General features: G+C 46.1%; 1 protein-coding gene across 2 annotated transcripts in view; it reads left to right on the plus strand.

Annotated features, from left to right (window-relative positions):
• glu2b (Glucosidase 2 subunit beta) overlaps nt 1–21,687 on the plus strand; it is a 263,260-nt gene that overhangs the window by 53,472 nt on the left and 188,101 nt on the right.

The following is a 21,687-nucleotide window of genomic DNA, read 5'->3' on the forward strand; positions in this document are numbered from 1 at the left end:
ATCCAGGAGCACAGTCATTGGTTTCCATGGCACCATCAAAGAGCTGCTAACCTCTGCTCAACCTATACCTTTGTTAGCCAGATGGACACATTCACAGGTGATATAATGTGATTCTATAGACTAATGCTTTGTCGACCATAAACTTAGGCCTACTTGTTGCATATTTTATTTTTTTTCCCCCCCAATGCACATTCTGCATGCGTGCTTAAATTATGACATTGTATTTTCCACAAGCTGTTACCTCAATCTGTTTAATACAAATCTACCAGCATGATAATTGTTTTTCTTTTTGTGTGTGCTTATTTGATGCTGTTTTGTATGAAGTATGTCTTTGGGTAAAGGACACACAAATCTGTTTGACACCTCCCAGTTGATAGACTCACCTCATAGGAGAAGCTGAGTTGAAATATTTTTGTATTTACATTTAAAATCATATCTGATCACAACAGCGTCAAGAGGCTGTAGACAGGCAAACCGGCAGACTGACTGACTGACAGGCAGGCAGTCAAGCAGACAGACAGGCTAGGTGACGAACACTAAGTCCTTTGTGGGGGAAAGAAAATGTATTTTGCAAGGTCTCCATGACGACCCCACTGTATGGCAGATGAGGCGATGACGATGAGCTCCAAGAGAACACAGCCACTGTCAAGGCCCTTGCTATTTTGGCTTGAAGGAGTTGACGAAAATGTTATGTTAGCCAAAAAGAATGTTTCTCTCTCATCTCTTGGCTTTTCTACCATTTGAAAGCCCTCCAATTCGGCTCGCTGGTGAGGAATGACACAGCGGATGACAAAACTCCTGTGTCTGACTGTCTGTCAAGCTCGCTTTTTATCCGACTGACATTTGCTGGCTCAGGTACAGCCAAGCTCGGGAGAGCCAGGGATAAGAGCCAGACACAGATGGCTTTTCCTCAGAATTCTGTCGAGCTCAAGATTTTCCGGAAAGCTCCTGAATCGAGGCGTTTGCACACTCCTCAAAATGTAATTGGTTATGGTGGAGATCACAGTGTATTCTGTCACTATGTTCCATAACAGCTCCGTGGTTCACGCTGCTTCGTCCATGACTTTTAATTTGTCTAATTCCACAAACCGCCCCCACTCTCTATTAGCGAGTAAGGCTTGGTACACCGATACTTCAGTACCTTTTCAGTCTTCCATTAGTGAGTAAGTGAAAGAAAAACAGGTCAGTGGAGGCTCTTCAGAGGAGGAAGGTTCAGGATTGGTGGAGGTCAGTGGAGGCTCTTTAGAGGAGGAAGGTTCAGGATTGGTGGTGGTCAGTGGAGGCTCCTCAGAGGAGGGAGGTTCAGGATTGGTGGAGGTCAGTGGAGGCTCCTCAGAGGAGGGAGGTTGAGGATGGTGGAGGTGTAGCTGTTTCGTTGATTGACGAGAAAGCATCTGGTTACGCTACAACACAGTGAGACGCCTCAGAAACGCAATGCCATTGTTTTTCGGCAACAAGAGAGCATTCTGTCTTGCCGAGGAGTGTCGTCCTCAGAAAACTCACACAGCAGAAGCACAGTTATGTAAGGAACATTTAGAGCTTGTCTTTTGTTTGCTGTCTGGGACCTTGATCTATTTTCTCTTCGTTTCTTCTGATTTTTCCTCCAGTTTTCTCTCGCTTTCATCTGGCTCAGGGTTAACACATAGGGAAATAATGACAGGGTTTCCCAGGTAAGAGTCAGCCGATGATCCAATGACAGAAATGGCACAGGGGCCAAGGGGGCCCCAGGTTTTGCCCTGTCTGAAGCAGGCACACCGGGGAGGGGAAGGAAAAGGGGTGGGGGTGAGGAGGGGTGTCACGGGAGATTGCTTCCTCTGTGACAAGCCGCCATGTTGCGTGCAGACTTCCTGACAGCGAGCTAAGCAAAGAGACAGAACGGGCTGACCCTCGCCATTGCAAAACAGGAGCCAGATTTTTGAGGACAGCGTTGATGTCAGAAGGAAGGGAGATCTACATTTTCCTTTAAGTTCATTTCATTTCAGTATGTATGCTTCAGTAAAGGCCCTCTTATTGTTTGTGGTTAGGAGGGCTGTGCAGGGATGCCCAGTTTCAATTGCGTTGGACCTGTACTGGTTGTGTTGGACATTGATATACAGTACCAGTCAAAAGTTTGGACACACCTACTCATTCAATGTTTTTTCTTTATTTGTACTATTTTCTACATTGTAGAATAATAGTGAAGACATCAAACTATGAAATAACACATATAGAATCATGTAGTAACCAAAAAAGTGTTGAACAAATCAAAATGTATTTTATATTTGAGATTCTTCAAAGTAGCCACCTTGATGACAGCTTTGCACACTCTTGGCATTCTCACAACCAGCTTCATGAGGAATGCTTTTCCAACAGTCTTGAAGGAGTTCCCACATATGCTGAGCACTTGTTGGCTGCTTTTCCTTCACTCTGCGGTCCAACTCATCCCAAACCATCTCATTTGGGTTGAGGTCGGGTGATTGTGGAGGCCAGGTCATCTGATGCAGCACTCCATTTTATTTATTTCACCTTTATTTAACCAGGTATGCAAGTTGAGAACAAGTTCTCATTTACAATTGCGACCTGGCCAAGATAAAGCAAAGCAGTTTGACACTTACAACAACACAGAGTTACACATGGAGTAAAACAAACATACAGTCAATACTACAGTAGAAAAATAAGTCTATATACAATGTGAGCAAATGAGGTGAGATAAGGGAGGTAAAGGCAAAAAAAGGCCATGGTGGCGAAGTACATAAAATATAGCAAGTGAAACACTGGAATGGTAGATTTGCAGTGGAAGAAAGTGCAAAGTAGAAGTAAATAATGGGGTGCAAAGGAGCAAAATAAATAAAATAAATAAATACAGTAGGGGAAGAGGTAGTTGTTTGGGCTACATTATAGATGGGCTATGTACAGTTGCAGTAATCTGTGAGCTGCTCTGACAGCTGGTGCTTAAAGCTAGTGAGGGAGATGTGTTTCCAGTTTCAGAGATTTTTGTAGTTCGTTCCAGTCACTGGCAGCAGAGAACTGGAAGGAGAGGCGGCCGAAGGAGGAATTGGCTTTGGGGGTGACCAGTGAGATATACCTGCTGGAGCACGTGCTACACTCTCTTTCTTGGTCAAATAGCCCTTACCCAGCCTGAAGGTGTGTTTTGGGTCATTGTCCTGTTGAAAAACAAATGATAGTCCCACTAAGCGCAAACCAGATGGGATGGCCTATTGCTGCAGAATACTGTGGTAGCCATGCTGGTTATGTGTGCCTTGAATTCTAAATAAATCACAGACAGTGTCACCAGCAAAGCACCATAACACCACCTCCTCCATGCTTCATGTGGGAACCGCACGTGGAGAGATCATCCGTTCACCAACTCTGCGTCTCACAAAGACACGACTGTTAGAACCAAAAATCTCAAATTTGGACTCATCAGACCAAGGTATAGATTTCCACTGGTCTAATCTCCATTGTTTGTGTTTCTTGGCCCAAGCAAGTCTCTTCTTCTTATTGGTGTCCTTTAGTAGTGGTTTCTTTGCAGCAATTCGACCATGAAGGCCTGATTCACTCAGTCTCCTTTGAACAGTTGATGCTGAGATGTGTTTGTTACTTGAACTCTGTGAAGCATTTATTTGGGCTGCAATTTCTGAGGCCGGTAACTCTAATGAACTTATCCTCTGCAGCAGAGGTAACTCTGGGTCTTCCTTACCTGTGGCAGGCCTCATGAGAGCCAGTTTCATCATAGCGCTTGATGGTTTTTGTGACTGCACTTGAAGAAACTTTAAAAGTTCTTGAAATTTTCGGGATTGACTGACCTTCATGTCTTAAAGTAATGATGGACTGTCATTTCTCTTTGCTTATTTGTGCTGTTCTTGCCATAATATGGACTTGGTCTTTTATCAAATAGGGCTATCTTCTGTATACCACCCTTTCCTTGTCACAACACAACTGATTGGCTCAAAAGCACTAAGAAGAAAATAAATTCCACAAAGTAACTTTTAACAAGGCACACCATTTTACTGAAATGCATTCCAGGTGACTACCCCATGAAGCTGGTTGAGAGAATGCCAAGAGTTTGCAAAGCTGTCATCAAGGCGAAGGGTGACTACTCCAAAAATATAAAATATATTTTGATTTGTTAAACACTTTGTTGGTTACTACATGATTTCACATGTGTTATTTCATAGTTTTGATGTATTTACTATTATTATACAATGTAGAAAATAGTACAAATAAAGAAAAACCCTTGAATTAGTACGTGTGTGAAAACTTTTGATTGGTACTGTTGATATGAATCATCACAAGGGAGATGTCAGCATTTCCCCCCACACTGCAATCATTTCCCCCACCCTGGAAGCATTTTCCCCCACCCTGCAATCATTTCACCCCACCCTGCAATCATTTCCCCCATCCTGCAATCATTTTCCCCCATCTTGGAAGCATTTTCCCCCACACTGGAAGCATTTCCCCCCACCCTGCAATCATTTGGGGCGGCAGGTAGCCTAGTGCTTAGCGCGTTGGACTAGTAACCGAATTGTTGCAAGATCGAATCCCCGAGCTGACAAGGTGAAAATCTGTCGTTCTGCCCCTGAACAAGGCAGTCAACCCACTGTTCCTAGGCCGTCATTGAAAAAAATAATTTGTTCTTTACTGACTTGCCTAGTTAAATAAAGATAAAAATATATATTAAAAAATTCCCTCCACCCTGCAATCATTTCCCCCGACCCTACAATCTGGCCCCATGCCATGTGTCACACTGCTTCCAGCCTCTGTTGAGATGGGTTTCTATTTACAAACAAAGGTCAAAGGGTTGCAACCTGTTACGTGAGGTCACAATGTCGATTTTGGGATCATGCCATTTCTCACTGTGTGCCCTTTGAGTCAGGAAAACATACCCTCCCTCCCTGTCTCCCACCCTCCCTCCCTGTCTCCCTTCCTCCCTCCCTGTCTCCCTCCCTCCCTCCCTGTCTCCCTCCCTCCCTCCCTGTCTCCCTCCCTGTCTCCCTCCCTCCCTGTCTCCCTTCCTCCCTCCCTGTCTCCCTCCCTCCCTGTATCCCTCCCTCCCTCCCTGTATCCCTCCCTCCCTCCCTGTCTCCCTCCCTCGCTCCCTGTTTCCATCTCTGCTCGTACATGTATCATGATCAGTGTTATGGGAAGAATCCAGTCGTATGTTCTCATGCTTGTATGATTGGGTTCTCTGTTCTCTGGTGCTTTTAAGGTAATTATTGGTCCCCCCCGGTCCTCCCCCTGGCCTTGTGTTCTCAACTGGTTCCTTCTCCCCCCTGGCCTTGTCTTCTCTCCTGGTTCCTTCTCCCCCTGGCCTTGTGTTCTCAACTGGTTCCTTCCCCCCCTTGCCTTGTCTTCTCTCCTGGTTCCTTCTCCCCCTGGCCTTGTGTTCTCAACTGGTTCCTTCTCCCCCCTGGCCTTGTTTTCTCTCCTGGTTCCTTCTCCCCCCCCCTGGCCTTGTGTTCTCAACTGGTTCCTTCTCCCCCCTGGCCTTGTCTTCTCTCCTGGTTCCTTCTCCCCCTGGCCTTGTGTTCTCAACTGGTTCCTTCTCCCCCTGGCCTTGTCTTCTCTCCTGGTTCCTTCTCCCCCTGGCCTTGTCTTCTCAACTGGTTCCTTCTCCCCCCTGGCCTTGTGTTCTCTCCTGGTTCCTTCTCCCCCTGGCCTTGTCTTCTCAACTGGTTCCTTCTCCCCCCTGGCCTTGTCTTCTCAACTGGTTCCTTCTCCCCCCTGGCCTTGTGTTCTCAACTGGTTCCTTCTCCCCCCTGGCCTTGTGTTCTCTCCTGGTTCCTTCTCCCCCTGGCCTTGTCTTCTCTCCTGGTTCCTTCTCCCCCTGGCCTTGTGTTCTCAACTGGTTCCTTCTCCCCCTGGCCTTGTTTTCTCTCCTGGTTCCTTCTCCCCCCTGGCCTTGTCTTCTCTCCTGGTTCATTCTCCCCCCTGGCCTTGTGTTCTCAACTGGTTCCTTCTCCCCCTGGCCTTGTGTTCTCAACTGGTTCCTTCTCCCCCTGGCCTTGTTTTCTCTCCTGGTTCCTTCTCCCCCTGGCCTTGTTTTCTCTCCTGGTTCCTTCTCCCCCCTGGCCTTGTTTTCTCTCCTGGTTCCTTCTCCCCCTGGCCTTGTTTTCTCTCCTGGTTCCTTCTCCCCCTGGCCTTGTGTTCTCTCCTGGTTCCTTCTCCCCCTGGCCTTGTTTTCTCTCCTGGTTCCTTCTCCCCCTGGCCTTGTGTTCTCAACTGGTTCCTTCTCCCCCTGGCCTTGTGTTCTCAACTGGTTCCTTCTCCCCCTGGCCTTGTTTTCTCTCCTGGTTCCTTCTCCCCCCTGGCCTTGTTCTTCTCTCCTGGTTCCTTCTCCCCCCTGGCCTTGTTTTCTCTCCTGGTTCCTTCTCCCCCTGGCCTTGTGTTCTCAACTGGTTCCTTCTCCCCCTGGCCTTGTGTTCTCAACTGGTTCCTTCTCCCCCTGGCCTTGTGTTCTCAACTGGTTCCTTCTCCCCCTGGCCTTGTGTTCTCAACTGGTTCCTTCTCCCCCTGGCCTTGTGTTCTCAACTGGTTCCTTCTCCCCCTGGCCTTGTTTTCTCTCCTGGTTCCTTCTCCCCCTGGCCTTGTCTTCTCAACTGGTTCCTTCTCCCCCCTGGCCTTGTGTTCTCTCCTGGTTCCTTCTCCCCCCTGGCCTTGTTTTCTCTCCTGGTTCCTTCTCCCCCCCTGGCCTTGTTTTCTCTCCTGGTTCCTTCTCCCACCTGGAGTCCAAGAGTCCCCTCTGCATTCTCAGTTGCTCACCCATCTCTCCTCTACAAAGTGACATTTATTCATTAAATATAGTGTACAGGCGCAGGACGTGCTTCCCTTCCCACCGTTTCCAGACACTAATAATTACATTGGCATTTACCGCCGCGATAAGACGACCCTTTGGCCTTTATGAAATGTGTCCCGAGCCTGGATACCTAGCAAATATAAACCAATGCGAACCGTGCATTGATCCAGGCTTTTTGTGTTTTTACCTTAAGAGAAGACGTACTGTTTATTATCAGGGTTAATTCATGCATCCTTATCTGATGTCACACCTGTCTGTAATATTGTGTCTATTAATGTAATAATTAAAAGTGTCCATCTGTTGTGAACATGGGTGACCATTCATAGTGGCCATCTGTTGTGAACATGGGTGACCATTCATAGTGGCCATCTGTTGTGAACATGGGTGACCATTCGTAGTGGCCATCTGTTGTGAACATGGGTGACCATTCGTAGTGGCCATCTGTTGTGAACATGGGTGACCATTCATAGTGGCCATCTGTTGTGAACATGGGTGACCATTCATAGTGGCCACCTGTTGTGAACATGGGTGACCATTCATAGTGGCCACCTGTTGTGAACATGGGTGACCATTCATAGTGGCCATCTGTTGTGAACATGGGTGACCATTCATAGTGGCCACCTGTTGTGAACATGGGTGACCATTCATAGTGGCCACCTGTTGTGAACATGGGTGACCATTCATAGTGGCCACCTGTTGTGAACATGGGTGACCATTCGAAGTGGCCATCTGTTGTGAACATGGGTGACCATTCGAAGTGGCCATCTGTTGTGAACATGGGGAACCATTAGTAATTGGTGTCTGTTGTGAACATGGGGAACCATTAGTAATTGGTGTCTGTTGTGAACATGGGGAACCATTAGTAATTGGTGTCTGTTGGGAACGTGGGGAACCATTAGTAATTGGTGTCTGTTGTGAACGTGGGGAACCCTGGGGTGTATTCAATAGGAACCAAATGAAAACAAACGTGATGAAACTGGGAGGGACCTACCTGAGTTTGTCAAATAGAAACAGGTTTTATGTTGCAAAACATTTTCCACTGCGAAAGATTTTGCTGCGGTTTGCACTAATAAATACACCCCTGTATTCCTGTTCCATGGAATCGAATGTAATCACAAGTGTGACATCAATAGAATCTTCAAATAAGGCCCTTAGGCTTGTGCCTCACCGTATCATGTAAGATGATCAGAATGGCAGCCTGGGAAATCTCCCAATGAGCCCTTTTATTTTGGTTGGTGTTCCCCCCCCATCGAGCGCTTGTGAAGAGATCACTTGTGACTGCTTCACCATGCTGGAGATGGGACATTGGGAGGGTATTCTCTCTGAATACTGGAGATGGAACGTTGGCAGGGTATTCTCTCTGAATGCTGGAGATGGGACATTGGGAGGGTATTCTCTCTGAATGCTGTAGATGGAACGTTGGCAGGGTATTCTCTCTGAATGCTGTAGATGGAACGTTGGCAGGGTATTCTCTCTGAATGCTGGAGATGGGACATTGGGAGGGTATTCTCTCTGAATGCTGTAGATGGAACGTTGGCAGGGTATTCTCTCTGAATGCTGGAGATGGAACGTTGGCAGGGTATTCTCTCTGAATGCTGTAGATGGAACATTGGGAGGTATTCTCTCTGAATGCTGTGGATGGAACATTGGCAGGGTATTCTCTCTGAATACTGGAGATGGAACATTGGCAGGGTATTCTCTCTGAATGCTGTAGATGGAACATTGGCAGGGTATTCTCTCTGAATTCCTTAGATGTAACGTTGGCAGGGTATTCTCTCTGAATGCTGTAGATGGAACGTTGGCAGGGTATTCTCTCTGAATTCCTTAGATGGAACGTTGGCAGGGTATTCTCTCTGAATGCTGTAGATGAAACATTGGCAGGGTATTCTCTCTGAATGCTGTAGATGGAACGTTGGCAGGGTATTCTCTCTGAATTCTGTAGATGGAACATTGGGAGGTATTCTCTCTGAATGCTGTAGATGGAACATTGGGAGGTATTCTCTCTGAATACTGGAGATGGAACATTGGGAGGTATTCTCTCTGAATGCTGGAGATGGAACATTGGCAGGGTATTCACTCTGAATGCTGTGGATGGAACATTGGCAGGGTATTCTCTCTGAATACTGGAGATGGAACATTGGCAGGGTATTCTCTCTGAATGCTGTAGATGGAACATTGGGAGGTATTCTCTCTGAATGCTGGAGATGGAACATTGGCAGGGTATTCTCTCTGAATGCTGTAGATGGAACGTTGGCAGGGTATTCTCTCTGAATGCTGGAGATGGAACATTGGCAGGGTATTCTCTCTGAATGCTGGAGATGGAACATTGGCAGGGTATTCTCTCTGAATGCTGTAGATGGAACATTGGGAGGGTATTCTCTCTGAATGCTGTAGATGGAACGTTGGCAGGGTATTCTCTCTGAATGCTGGAGATGGAACGTTGGCAGGGTATTCTCTCTGAATGCTGTAGATGGAACATTGGGAGGTATTCTCTCTGAATGCTGTGGATGGAACATTGGCAGGGTATTCTCTCTGAATACTGGAGATGGAACATTGGCAGGGTATTCTCTCTGAATGCTGTAGATGGAACGTTGGCAGGGTATTCTCTCTGAATACTGGAGATGGAACATTGGCAGGGTATTCTCTCTGAATGCTGTAGATGGAACGTTGGCAGGGTATTCTCTCTGAATGCTGGAGATGGAACATTGGCAGGGTATTCTCTCTGAATGCTGGAGATGGAACGTTGGCAGGGTATTCTCTCTGAATGCTGGAGATGGAACATTGGGAGGGTATTCTCTCTGAATGCTGGAGATGGAACGTTGGCAGGGTATTCTCTCTGAATGCTGTAGATGGAACATTGGCAGGGTATTCTCTCTGAATACTGGAGATGGAACATTGGCAGGGTATTCTCTCTGAATGCTGGAGATGGAACATTGGCAGGGTATTCACTCTGAATGCTGTGGATGGAACATTGGCAGGGTATTCTCTCTGAATGCTGTAGATGTAACGTTGGCAGGGTATTCTCTCTGAATACTGGAGATGGAACATTGGCAGGGTATTCTCTCTGAATGCTGTAGATGGAACGTTGGCAGGGTATTCTCTCTGAATGCTGGAGATGGAACATTGGGAGGTATTCTCTCTGAATGCTGGAGATGGAACATTGGCAGGGTATTCTCTCTGAATGCTGTAGATGGAACGTTGGCAGGGTATTCTCTCTGAATGCTGGAGATGGGACATTGGGAGGGTATTCTCTCTGAATACTGGAGATGGGACATTGGCAGGGTATTCTCTCTGAATCCGGTATGGGAGAAAAGCTGTGGGATAAGGAGGACTTCTGACACTCATACCATACCTGTGGCAGATTAATAACACGTGTGGGTGTTTGCACGTGTGGGTGCGTTTTAATATTCCCACTAGTGTGTGTTTGGGTTTATGGTAATACTATATACATATTTGACTGCGTAATTTTTCTCATACTTTATCTGTGGAAGGTGATATTTTGACAAGCATAACCAGAAAAGGTGATTCTCCCAACCCAGGTATATGTGGCAATATTGTAGATAAACACAGCTGGGAATAGTTCTGTCTGCACCGTATGTGGGTGTGTGGATTCATATTGCCATATAGCTGTAAGGTAATAGATCTCCTCCTGCTTGCTTAGCCCCTGTTTATTTGACTACATCTAGTGTAGAGTTTGTGGGCCAATACAAAACCCCAATAACAACATCTGACTGAAATACCTGTTTGACGAGGATGTGTTTTAGAAGCAGGGTGTTAATGGTTTCTCCTATAAACATATATATATATATATATATATATATAACTGAGTCAACAAAAAGGGATGCAGTACGTGATGTAATTAAAAAAATAAGTAAATGTTGTTTTCATTAATGCCGTATTTCATGGGGTATGAAATAGCCGCTTCAAATCTGTTATTATTTCATCACATTCTCCTTTTCAGTTGGAAATGTACACCTTTTTTTTTCATTTAGATCTGATTTCAAATGTAATCCAGAGCAAAGGGACCAATTTGGAATAATCCAAATATCTATGCATGTTTTATTCCACTACTACTTTTATACATTTATAAATGATCATGAAATACAATTACACCCAGGGAATTGGGGTGAGGGCTTAAATAAGTTCCCCAATTTCCATTTGGTGTGGTCCAAAACGGCGAGCCAAGGCCTCAACATGGCCGTCATTAGATATACAATTGAATCCATGCGAACCGTTTTCATGGAAACATAACAGATAGTTTGTGTGTCTATGACAAGATGGCTTTACCACTATATTATTGATCTAGCCTCCGTCGGTCTGAAATGCGTACCAAATTACCACATTCATAGTTTCTTCATTATTGATGCTAGGTCTTATCTGTAGACTAGTACAATACGATGCAAGCTGGCTATCACCAATTCTGGGATTTCAATGTCTATCATACAATGCTACCTACAATGCATATAAAAAAGAGCATCTACAATTGGGTGTTCGGATACATCTGGTTCTTTCATCTATTGCTTTATTTGTTAAAGCAAGACGAAATATCTGGCCAATAAATGGAAAGGTGGTCTTAAAAGTGAAACTTGGGCCTAATACCAAGCGTTTTACATTCACCACTAATTTCCCGGTAGTCACTCAAGTTATTTTCACAGTGGCCCTTTAAAGAATACATGTGCAGAACAAAGCACTTTGGATGTCTGTCACTGTCCTTTGTGAGGTCGACAGTAGTGCTGCACATATAGCACCACTGTTTTGTCTCTGTCGAGTCCGAGCACGGCAGCGCTGTTTATTAGGTTAGCTTAATTGTTCATAGTATCTAAAGGTCAACGCCTGCTGCGCTACAGCACTGCCAAAATGGCTTCCAGTGGGACTCCATTTCACATGAATAAACACACGGGTCTACTTCCCAAATGGCACCCTATGCCCTACATAGTGTTCTTAAGCCTCCGGTCAAAATAGTGTGTCATTTACGACTTAAACTGGGAGCCCCCACCACCTTCGTCTCCCATCAACCCTCCCTCCCTCTGCACAGCAGCGCCGTGTTGGTGTTCACAAGCAGTGTCTGATGGTTATTCACTGGTGGACATCGCTTCACTGGCTCGCTTTTGAACAGTGGTGACGCCGCTGGCGAGAGAGGAGGTCGAGTCCAGATTTATCCTCTCATCAATGTTTTTTTGGTTGTTTTGAAACTGATTTCCGTGCCCTTGTTGCATAAGTATATTCCAATTAGAAATGTACAGTGGCTTTCGAAAGTATTCACCCCCCTTGGCATTTTTCCTATTTTGTTGCCGTACAACCTGGAATTAAAATTGATTTATTTGGGGGGGGGTTTGTATCATTTGATGTACACAACATGCCTACCACTTTGAAGGTGAAATAAGACAAAAAAAAAATAGAAAACTTGAGCGTGCATAACTATTCACCTCATTTATTTGGGCTGCAATTTCTGATGCACATAACTCTAATGAACTTGTCCTCGGCAGTAGAGGTGACTCTGGGTCTTCCTTACCTGTGGCGGTCCTCATGAGAGCCCGTTTCATCATAGCGCTTGATGGTTTTTGAAATGCACTTGAAGAAACATTCAAAGTTCTTGAAAGTTCGTGATATCTTAAGTAATGATGGACTATTCTCTTTTCTTATTTGAGTTGTTCTTGCCATAATATGGACTTGGTCTTTCACCAAATAGGGCTATGTTCTGTATTCCCCCCCCCCCACCCCCATGACTACCTCATGAAGCTGTCAAGCAGCATGTGCAAAGCTGTCAAGACAAAGAGTGACAATTTTGAAGAATCTCAAATATAACATCTATTTTGATTTGTTTAACACTTTTTCGGTACTACATGATTTCATATGTGTTATTTCATAGTTTTGATGTCTTCACTATTATTCTACAATGTGGAAAAAAATTCAAATAAAGAAAAACCCTGGAATGAGTAGGTGTGTCCAAACTTTTGACTGGTTCTGTGTGTTTGACTGATATGGGTCATTCTACTGAAATGGTGTAAATTGGGGGTTGGGAAAAAAAAGAACATTTGTATTCTATTTCTCCTAAACTGTCAGCACACATCTTCCAACACTTCAGGTAGACTCACACACTTTGTTTGTATTGCATATTTGAAATATTTACCTGAATTCCTAACCACCACACTACGTTGTTCACTACTGAAACATAGTGGAAAAGTCACGCTAAAGGCAGAACCCTGCACAGTAATGATCATTTTGATGAACCTTCTATTACATCATTTTCGGAGGGAAATTCTATTTGCATACCAAATTAACAAAATAGTAAAATCATGACTTTTAACCAGATTTTTCAAAACCTTTAAATAGAATTTTGAAAAATATGTCTGTTGTTCTCTGTAAAATGTTCAATGTTCATTGTATGAATCTGAAACGTTTTGATTGGTTGAATTACTTATGGATCTAATTAATTATGTTGTTAGATGTATAGAAACTCAGCAAAAAAAGAAACGTCCTCTCACTGTCAACTGCATTTATTTTCAGCAAACTTAACGTGTAAATATTGAACATAACAAGATTCAACAACTGAGACATAAACTGAACAAGTTCCACAGACATGTGACTAACAGAAATGGAATAATGTGTCCCTGAACAAAGAGGGTGGTCAAAATCAAAAGTAACAGTCAGTATCTGGTGTGGCCACCAGCTGCATTAAGTACTGCAGTGCATCTCCTCCTCATGGACTGCACCAGATTTGCCCGTTCTTGCTGTGAGATGTGACCCCACTATTCCACCAAGGCACCTGCAAGTTCCCGGACATTTCTGGGGGGAATGGCCCTAGCCCTCATCCTCCGATCCAACAGGTCCCAGACGTGCTCAATGGGATTGCGATCCGGGCTCTTCTCTGGCCATGGCAGAACACCGACATTCCTGTCTTGCAGGAAATCACACACAGAATGAGCAGTATGGCTGGTGGCATTGTCATGCTGGAGGGTCATTGTCAGGATTATTATTCTACCTTTATTTCTACAAGGAACACAGACTGAGACCAAGGTTGATTTTACAGCTGGGCCCTGCGTATACATGTTTACACATACAGTTTAGGTACAATGATTAAGAAATTACACAAGACAAACAAAACGATCACAGATAACACAAAAAAATACAGCAGCAGATTATTACATTTACACATAGGTTATTCCCCTAACAGCACAAGAACTTGCATTACCCGAAACAGTTACAAGCAATACAAAAATAAAAATCCTCCAATAAATGTTTAAAATGAGCAAGGGGGACAAGAGTCTGAAGTTTAAGTTTAGTCTGCAGGCTATTCCATAGGCAAGGAGCGTAACAGGAAAAGGCAGCCACACCCAACTGTGGAAATCGCACGGGCCTCAAGTGTAATCCATGCTTGAGACCTGGTTTTAGGAATTGTAATTCTAATATTGATGAGTGATAATAAATAAGAAGGTAGCTTATTCAGAAGTGCTTTATAGACAAACACGAGAGCATGTTGTTCTCGTCGCATGGACAGCATAGTCCAACCCACATTTTGATATAAAACACAGTGGTGAGTTCTGTAGCTAGCACCCGTAATAAACCTAATGTGCGCAAATGATAAGTAGCATCCAGCGATTTTAGTGTTGAGGCCGTAACATGCATGTAGATAATATCCCCATAATCTATAACAGACATAAAAGTGGCTTGCACAATTTGTCTTCTATTTGTAGAGGACAAACATGTCCTGTTTCTATAGAGGAAGCCTAGCTTAAGTTTTAGCTGTTTACAAGGTTCGTCAACATGCATTTTAAAAGACAGTTTATCATCCAGCCATATCCCTAAGTATTTATATGCAGAGACCTGATTCATTCCAGAACCATCTAAGCTCGTAAGTGCAAGTGTATTTTCAACCAACTTTTTGAACCTATTAAAAATCATAAAATGTGTTTTCTTTGCATTTAAAACAAGTTTCAGCTGACCCTTGTAATATCTTAAAATCTGTCTCCAATAGTGATAATGGTTGGTCAGCCATTGAAGCGATAGAGTACATGACAGTGTCATCAGCATATAAATGAATTTTACACTTTCTTATCTCATCACCGATATTGTTAATGTAGAGAGTGAACAGTAATGGACCAAGTATAGAACCTTGTGGGACCCCTTTAACCAACTCCAATAGCTCCGACTGGATGCCGTCGACTCTAACTTGTATCCTTTAGATAGTCATGCAACCAACGACAGGCATCCAATCCCAGTCCTATTGACGACAGCTTATCCAAAAGTATCGCATGGTCTACAGTGTCAAAAGCTTTCGATAAATCTATGAACAAGGCTGCACAGTGTTTTCTATTATCTAGGGCATTAGTAATATAATTTACAACACGTACAGTGGCCGTAATAGTACTGTATTTAGGTCTGAAGCCAGGATGAGCCTGCAGGAAGGGTACCACATGAGGGAGGAGGATGTCTTCCCTGTAACGCACAGCGTTGAGATTGCCTGCAATGACAACAAGCTCAGTCCGATGATGCTGTGACACACCGCCCCAGATCATGACCAACCCTCCACCTCCAAATCGATCCCGCTCCAGAGTACAGGTTTCGGTGTAACGCTCATTCCTTCAACGATAAACGCGAATCCGACCATCACCCCTGGTGAGACAAAACCGTGACTCGTCAGTGAAGAGCACTTTTGGCCAGTCCTGTCTGGTCCAGCGACGGTGGGTTTGTGCCCATAGGCGATGTTGTTGCCGGGGATGTCTGGTGAGGACCTGCCTTACAACAGGCCTACAAGCCCTCTGTCCAGCCTCTCTGAGCCTATTGCGGAAAGTCTGAGCACTGATGGAGGGATTGTGTGTTCCTGGTGTAACTCGGGCAGTTGTTGTTGCCATCCTGTACCTGTCCCGCAGGTGTGATGTTCGGATTTACCGATCCTGTGCAGGTTTTGCTACACGTGGTCTGCCACTGCGAGGACGATCAGCTGTCCATCCTGTCTCCCTGTAGCGTTGTCTTAGGCGTCTCACAGTACGGACATTGCAATTTATTGCCCTGGCCACATCTGCAGTCCTCATCCCTCCTTGCATCATGCCTAAGGCCCGTTCATGCAGATGAACAGGGACCCTGAGAATCTTTCGTTTGGTGTTTTTCAGAGTCAGTAGAAAGGCCTCGTTAGTGTCCTAAGTGTTCATAACTGTGACCTTAATTGCCTACCGTCTGTAAGCTGTTAGTGTCTTAACGACCGTTCCACAGGTGCATGTTCATTCATTGTTTATGGTTCATTGAACAAGCATGGGAAACAGTGTTTAACACCCTTTACAATGAAGATCGGTGAAGTTATTTGGATTTTTACGAATTATCTTTGAAAGACAGGGTCCTGAAAAAGTGACTTTATCTATCTTTATTTTGGAAAAATAACAGCCGTTTTGGTGTTATGTGTAAATTATAGAGATATTTACAGGACTACATGGAAATAATTCATTTTACTATAGACATTGATGGCTTCCACCATTTTAGAAGTTGTTAACTGGGTGGGGATTCCTATGGCTTGGGAGTGATCAGCCAATGTCTCCTTCTAATTGGATTTTCTATGGTTTGTACAGTGCTGAACTGTACTGTACTCTGCTGTTATACTATTCTGTACTCTACATTACTGTACTCAAGTTTACGCAAGTTTCTTACAATTGAAGAAGTGTGGTGAAATAATGATAATACAAATAATAATACAAAAATAAAACAATTACTGGGATTAGAAATGATGCAATCAATTAAATTGACAGAACCCAAAATCTATCATTGCTGTTCATAGTACAGTATAGATCATTATAGGCATCTATGTTTTGGCCAGATAGATGTCAATGTTTGGGCTCTTGGAGGGTTGGATCCCCCCTGCTGGCTATGCATCTCAGTACTCTACACTTTTTCCTGAAGGGTGCACTTGTCCATTCCCTACATGGTGGCCCTCTGTAACTTAGTTGGTAACGCATGGCACTTGCAACTTTAAAATGGAGATAGTCCCAATGGAGCGGCCCGTGCTGTCACAAGCTGTATAATGGCACTGATACAAAGATGAGACCTCTATATATCTCTATGGTGTCAATTGTTTCAGTTGTGACCGTTTCGTGTTTGGACAATTTTGACTTAACTTGGATTTGAAAGAATCCCCATTGACAGCTATATGTAGCTATCTTTAATTTGGACCAAGCTACATCCCAGCAAACATATATTGTAGTCCCTAAACTGTACTTTACATATTTATAGATGTATTCAATGTTCGGTAGTGACATGAGGTTTACCAACTTGCTCACTCAATTTCTCCAAAATGTTTGCACACAGACTACTAACCATGTGGCTACCATGCTGGAGAGGGGTTCAATCCCATCAACTGGTGATATTTGTAGGGTTGTGGCTTAAGGCACATTCATTCTACAGTCTTTTAATGTGTGTGTTTTCGTAGTGACATCAAAAGTGGGGACAGTGTTTTTCAGAGAAAGGTGTTTAAAGATTAACCAAGCTAATAATTATATAATTATATCAGTGAGTGTACAAAACATTATGAACACCTGCTCTTTCCATGACAGAGACTGACCAGGTGAATCCAGGTGAAAGCTATGATCCCTCATTGATGTCACTTGTTAAATCCACTTCAATCAGTGTAGATGAAGGGGAGGAGACAGGTTAAAGAAGGATTTTTAAGCCTTTAGACAATTGAGACATGGATTGTGTTTGTGTGCCATTCAAAGGGTGAATGGGCAAGACAAAATATTTAAGTGTCTTTGAACGGGGTATGGTAGTAGGTGCCAGGTGCACCGGTTTGAGTGCCAAGAACTGCAATGCTGCTGGGTTTTTCCACTCTCAACAGTTTCCAGTGTGTATCAAGAATGGTCCACCACCCAAAGGACATCCAGCCAACTTGACACAACTGTGGGAAGCATTGGAGTCAACATGGGCCGGTATCCCTGTGGAATGCATTCGACGCCTTGTAGAGTCCATGCCCCAACGAATTGAGGCCGTTCTGAGGGGAAACGGGAGAGAGGGGAGCAACTCAATATGAGGAAGGTGTTCCTAATGTTTGGTATAGTCAGTGTAGAACTATGTAATAATTGAACAACTCAAGATGTTTCGCTAAAATAATAGTTAAACATATTTTTTTTATCATTAATTGCTTTGTTTTCAAACATACAGTAATGTTTAGGAGTCAGGGTTTGGGACAGTCATCTCTCAATAGTAATACGTGTATAAACAGTGACTTTGTACTATATTCATTTAACAATATGTTTGTTGTTGTCTTGGATTGAATTACAACATATCATATAAATAAATGTCCCAAGTTTGGAGACTTAACTGTTTTTTCTGTTGTTTTTTTGGTGGTAGGACAGCAATTTACACCACTTCTGTAGAATCACCCAAGCAGTACACTTTAGCAGTGTGGCTGTAGTAAGGCTGCTTTAATGAGAGAGTGACTGGAATAAATAAGCAGATATGGTGGTGGGTATGTTTTGGGAGAGTGACTTTTTGGTGGTGGGTATGTTTGGGAGTGTGACTCTATGGTGCTGGGCGGTGGGTATGTTTGGGAGTGTGACTCTATGGTGCTGGGCGGTGGGTATGTTTGGGAGAGTGACTGGTGCTGGGCGGTGGGTATGTTTGGGAGTGTGACTCTATGGTGCTGGGCGGTGGGTATGTTTGGGAGAGTGACTGGTGCTGGGCGGTGGGTATGTTTGGGAGTGTGACTGGTGCTGGGCGGTGGGTATGTTTGGGAGTGTGACTCTGGTGCTGGGTGGTGGGTATGTTTAGGAGAGTGACCCTATGGTGCTGGGCGGTGGGTATGTTTGGGAGAGTGACTCTGGTGCTGGGTGGTGGGTATGTTTAGGAGAGTGACCCTATGGTGCTGGGCGGTGGGTATGTTTGGGAGAGTGACCCTATGGTGCTGGGCGGTGGGTATGTTTGGGAGAGTGACCCTATGGTGCTGGGCGGTGGGTATGTTTGGGAGAGTGACCCTATGGTGCTGGGCGGTGGGTATGTTTGGGAGAGTGACTCTATGGTGCTGGGCGGTGGGTATGTTTGGGAGTGTGACTCTATGGTGCTGGGCGGTGGGTATGTTTGGGAGTGTGACTCTATGGTGCTGGGCGGTGGGTATGTTTGGGAGAGTGACTGGTGCTGGGCGGTGGGTATGTTTGGGAGTGTGACTGGTGCTGGGCGGTGGGTATGTTTGGGAGTGTGACTCTGGTGCTGGGTGGTGGGTATGTTTAGGAGAGTGACCCTATGGTGCTGGGCGGTGGGTATGTTTGGGAGAGTGACTCTATGGTGCTGGGTGGTGGGTATGTTTGGGAGAGTGACTCTATGGTGCTGGGTGGTGGGTATGTTTGGGAGAGTGACCCTATGGTGCTGGGCGGTGGGTATGTTTGGGAGAGTGACTCTATGGTGCTGGGCGGTGGGTATGTTTGGGAGTGTGACTCTATGGTGCTGGGCGGTGGGTATGTTTGGGAGAGTGACTCTATGGTGCTGGGCGGTGGGTATGTTTGGGAGAGTGACTGGTGCTGGGCGGTGGGTATGTTTGGGAGAGTGACTGGTGCTGGGCGGTGGGTATGTTTGGGAGAGTGACTCTATGGTGCTGGGCGGTGGGTATGTTTGGGAGAGTGACTGGTGCTGGGCGGTGGGTATGTTTGGGAGTGTGACTATGGTGCTGGGTGGTGGGTATGTTTGGGAGAGTGACTCTATGGTGCTGGGCGGTGGGTATGTTTGGGAGAGTGACTCTATGGTGCTGGGCGGTGGGTATGTTTGGGAGAGTGACTCTATGGTGCTGGGCGGTGGGTATGTTTGGGAGTGTGACTCTATGGTGCTGGGCGGTGGGTATGTTTGGGAGAGTGACTGGTGCTGGGCGGTGGGTATGTTTGGGAGTGTGACTGGTGCTGGGCGGTGGGTATGTTTGGGAGTGTGACTCTATGGTGCTGGGCGGTGGGTATGTTTGGGAGTGTGACTGGTGCTGGGCGGTGGGTATGTTTGGGAGTGTGACTCTGGTGCTGGGTGGTGGGTATGTTTAGGAGAGTGACCCTATGGTGCTGGGCGGTGGGTATGTTTGGGAGAGTGACTCTGGTGCTGGGTGGTGGGTATGTTTAGGAGAGTGACCCTATGGTGCTGGGCGGTGGGTATGTTTGGGAGAGTGACCCTATGGTGCTGGGCGGTGGGTATGTTTGGGAGAGTGACCCTATGGTGCTGGGCGGTGGGTATGTTTGGGAGAGTGACCCTATGGTGCTGGGCGGTGGGTATGTTTGGGAGAGTGACTCTATGGTGCTGGGCGGTGGGTATGTTTGGGAGTGTGACTCTATGGTGCTGGGCGGTGGGTATGTTTGGGAGTGTGACTCTATGGTGCTGGGCGGTGGGTATGTTTGGGAGAGTGACTCTGGTGCTGGGTGGTGGGTATGTTTAGGAGAGTGACCCTATGGTGCTGGGCGGTGGGTATGTTTGGGAGAGTGACCCTATGGTGCTGGGCGGTGGGTATGTTTGGGAGAGTGACCCTATGGTGCTGGGCGGTGGGTATGTTTGGGAGAGTGACCCTATGGTGCTGGGCCGTGGGTATGTTTGGGAGAGTGACTCTATGGTGCTGGGCGGTGGGTATGTTTGGGAGTGTGACTCTATGGTGCTGGGCGGTTGGTATGTTTGGGAGTGTGACTCTATGGTGCTGGGCGGTGGGTATGTTTGGGAGATTGACTGGTGCTGGGCGGTGGGTATGTTTGGGAGTGTGACTGGTGCTGGGCGGTGGGTATGTTTGGGAGAGTGACTCTGGTGCTGGGTGGTGGGTATGTTTAGGAGAGTGACCCTATGGTGCTGGGCGGTGGGTATGTTTGGGAGAGTGACCCTATGGTGCTGGGCGGTGGGTATGTTTGGGAGAGTGACCCTATGGTGCTGGGCGGTGGGTATGTTTGGGAGTGTGACTCTATGGTGCTGGGCGGTGGGTATGTTTGGGAGTGTGACTCTATGGTGATGGGCGGTGGGTATGTTTGGGAGTGTGACTCTATGGTGCTGGGCGGTGGGTATGTTTGGGAGAGTGACTCTATGGTGCTGGGCGGTGGGTATGTTTGGGAGAGTGACCCTATGGTGCTGGGCGGTGGGTATGTTTGGGAGAGTGACCCTATGGTGCTGGGCGGTGGGTATGTTTGGGAGAGTGACCCTATGGTGCTGGGCGGTGGGTATGTTTGGGAGTGTGACTCTATGGTGCTGGGCGGTGGGTATGTTTGGGAGTGTGACTCTATGGTGCTGGGCGGTGGGTATGTTTGGGAGAGTGACTCTATGGTGCTGGGTGGTGGGTATGTTTGGGAGAGTGACTCTATGGTGCTGGGGGGTGGGTATGTTTGGGAGAGTGACCCTATGGTGCTGGGCGGTGGGTATGTTTGGGAGAGTGACTCTATGGTGCTGGGCGGTGGGTATGTTTGGGAGTGTGACTCTATGGTGCTGGGCGGTGGGTATGTTTGGGAGAGTGACTCTATGGTGCTGGGCGGTGGGTATGTTTGGGAGAGTGACTGGTGCTGGGCGGTGGGTATGTTTGGGAGAGTGACTGGTGCTGGGCGGTGGGTATGTTTGGGAGTGTGACTCTATGGTGCTGGGCGGTGGGTATGTTTGGGAGAGTGACTGGTGCTGGGCGGTGGGTATGTTTGGGAGTGTGACTATGGTGCTGGGTGGTGGGTATGTTTGGGAGAGTGACTCTATGGTGCTGGGCGGTGGGTATGTTTGGGAGAGTGACTCTATGGTGCTGGGCGGTGGGTATGTTTGGGAGAGTGACTCTATGGTGCTGGGCGGTGGGTATGTTTGGGAGTGTGACTCTATGGTGCTGGGCGGTGGGTATGTTTGGGAGAGTGACTCTATGGTGCTGGGCGGTGGGTATGTTTGGGAGTGTGACTATGGTGCTGGGCGGTGGGTATGTTTGGGAGAGTGACTCCTGAGATGGATAGTGTGCAGTT

Source organism: Salmo salar, chromosome ssa07 (genome assembly GCF_905237065.1).
Source record: "Salmo salar chromosome ssa07, Ssal_v3.1, whole genome shotgun sequence".
NCBI lineage: Eukaryota > Metazoa > Chordata > Actinopteri > Salmoniformes > Salmonidae > Salmo > Salmo salar.